Source organism: Triturus cristatus, chromosome 4_1 (genome assembly GCF_964204655.1).
Source record: "Triturus cristatus chromosome 4_1, aTriCri1.1, whole genome shotgun sequence".
Classification (NCBI taxonomy): Eukaryota; Metazoa; Chordata; class Amphibia; order Caudata; family Salamandridae; genus Triturus; species Triturus cristatus.
In genome coordinates, this window is record NC_140585.1 from 446,122,776 (window position 1) to 446,126,118 (window position 3,343).

The window sequence follows — 3,343 nt, forward strand, 5'->3', positions numbered from 1 at the left end:
TCCCGTGAGTGTATGGGAGGAGAGCTTGGAAGCTCGATGTTTTCCCCAGCTGTTTCCTACAGGAAAAGGAGGACGATACGATGAACGTCCAGAACAGATTCCAGCTTCTGAGTATCGGACTACAAGACTATATGCAGAAGATCCAAGATTTTGTCAAAGTATTCCTTATTTGTTCCATCTTTTATTTGAAAGCGACTTGTCTGCATTATCTTATGCAGTAAATCACATTTTAAAAAGTGGAGTACATTTACAAAATGTGTCTGCTAAGGATTTTATGGAGAAAGTGCAGCAACGATATGATCATTTGGAAACACAACTGATCAATCTGATGGCTTGTCAGCGTGGGACGAATGAATATTGGTACCGACGCCATGGTGAATTAAAATGCATGTTACGGAATTTAGGAACTCCAACATGGTTCCTTACCCTAAGCTGTGCTGAGTACACTTGGTATGATTTACTGGATTTTCTACGAGAGGCAAATTCAAACATTAAAAACATTGAATACAAGACAGCTGGAGAACTGTGCTCATTGGATCCGGTTAATGTTTGCAGATAGTTCAATCATAGATTTGAGGCTATGATGTGCTTCATCTGCAATAAAAAAAATCCACCTCTTGGAGAAGTTGTGGATTTTTTTTGGAGAAAAGAGTACCAAGCAAGAGGTGCTCCTCATATTCATATGCTGTTGTGGATCAAGGATGCCCCAAAATTTGGAACAGATGCTGATGAAGCAGTGTTATCTTTCATTGAAGAATATGCAACATGTGCTATACCAAAAAGCACAGAAGAGAAAAAGTTAAAGGACCAAGTTTTACGTTTCCAAAGTCATCGGTGTGGAAAATACTGTCGACGGAAGTACAAGAGCAAAGATAAATTCTACACTAAATGTCGATTTGGATTTCCTAGACCTGTTCTTTCAAAAGGAAGAGTAAACAGTTTTATGTCAGCTGTGAGACATACTATTACAAGAAAATCACCTAAGAATACCTACAACCTAAAAAGAAAAGAAGAATCAAAATATATAAATAACTACAACCCAGTCATTTTATCCATGTGGAATGCTAACATGGATATACAGTATGTAGCTGACAATTCCATTGCTGTTGCTCGATATGTAACGTCTTACATTACTAAATCAGAAAAGACTGAATTGAAAGAAATGTGGGAAGAGATTTCTCACGAGAAGACTGTCAGTAAGAAGCTGTACAGTTTCAGTTTAAAGATGCTATCACATCGAGAAATTGGATCCTACGAATGTTCAGATAGGTTATCTTCTGCAAGTCTCTACTCGAAATCAAGAAGAATAATTTGGGCAAGTTTAGGCCTTGCAGCAATGAGAAATCGGGTACTAAAATCTGTTGGAGAAATTAAATATTTGGCCGAGAATGACCCAGAAAGTACAGACATTTTAAAAACAAACATGTTGGACACATATTACCCAAAAAGAAGTCATCACCTTGAAAACATGTGTCTCTATAAAGTGCTGCAGAACTTCATTTTTAAACGGAATGCCACAGAAGACATCAACAATGGAAAATATAAAGTCAGTGGTGAGGAAGGATGTTTGGTGAAGCAAACAAAAGGAAGTTTGATAAATCACAGAAAGCTGACTTGCGACACTACTGACAAAAAGGAATTTTACTACTTGGCACTTTTACAGTTGTTCAAACCATGGCGTTCAGAGGATGAACTACTTGGAGAATTCCAGAGCTATGAGGACTCATTTAATGCATGTAAAGATACGATTGAATGCAGTACTTTCATAAATTATGTCCAAATGTTAAATGAAGAAATTGAACAGGAAGCTACAATTGCAGCTGAAGTAGCTAGAGACAGTTCTAAAGACAGCCAAAGTTCAGGAACGCTCAGTCAAGATCCCCTTGGACAACCCATCGTAGAAAAGGAAGCTGCAATAGCCATGACTGAAGTGGAAACGGCTATGAATCAAGCTCAAGAAGAATTAATAGACTTACCAAATTTGGAAGAACAACTGAATGAAGAACAGCAACAAATTTATGAAGAGATCAGAAACAAAATTGATCACGGATTACTACATGAAAAAAAGGAGTGCTCATGCACATCATTTGAACCAATCAGGATGTATGTGAGTGGACAAGCTGGAACTGGAAAAAGTTTCTTAATAAAAGTCATCAGAAGCTACCTACAGCAAAAAACTGATTCAACTTTGTCTTGTGTGGTAACTGCTCCAACTGGGTTAGCAGCATATAACATAAAAGGTATTACCTTACATCGCTTGCTAATGTTACCAGTGGAGCATGAGAACAAAATAGAATACCACAAGCTAACTGGAGAAGCTTGCTTTGAAGTGTCAAGAGTGTTGAAGAAGATGCAAGTTCTCATTATTGATGAGGTGAGCATGGTATCAAACTTAATGCTTGCCTTTGTGCATTTAAGAATGCAGCAAATTCTAAAGAGAGACTATGACATGTTATTTGGAGGAAAACATGTCATAGTTTTTGGGGATCTTCTACAGCTTACTCCAGTTAAAGGACAACCAGTGTTTAATACTGTGACACATGAAGACACAAAGAAGTCATTGGGAAGCATTGGTAATGCGAATATTTGGTCCTTCTTTGAGTACAAGGAACTTACTACTAATATGAGGCAAGCAAACGATGAAGATTATGCAAGTATTCTGAAAGATATCAGAATTGGACTACTCACTGAAGTTGGCAGGAAAGCATTACAGAGTCGGTTGCTACATAATTTATTCCCAAGTGAAGAAATAGTTGCAGAGAAAATATACCAGAACATTGCAGAAAAAAATACTGTAATCTGCTTAATGCCAACACTACGTGAGTGCTCAGTATTCAATGAGGAACTTTTGAAATTGGAAAAGGAAGAGATTAAGAAATTGGAAGCAGTGGACAAAATTCAGCATGAAAGAATTACAATTACATTAACAGGCGAACTGAGAAAAAAATTGGATTCTCTAGAGAAGAAAATTTCGAAAACAGCTGGATTAGAAAAAAATCTATATGTTTGCATGAACTGTAGAGTATTTTTAAGGAGAAATTTGGATGTTGAAAAGGGCTTAGTGAATGGAGCTATGGGTAAAGTTGTGGGTTTTGTGAACTACTAGAAAAAAGATGGGATTGAATTTTTAAAAATAAAGTTAGATCAGATTGAAGAGGTTAAAGACATTTGTCGTTGTTCAGTCCGTTTTTTGCTTGTGAAAGACTTATATGTACGTAGGAAGCAGTTTCCGTTTTCTTTAGCATATGCTGTAACTATTCACAAGTCTCAAGGATTAACTGTAGATTGTGCTTTTGTGAACATTGGTTCAACTGTGTTCAAAGAAGGTATGGCTTATGTTGCT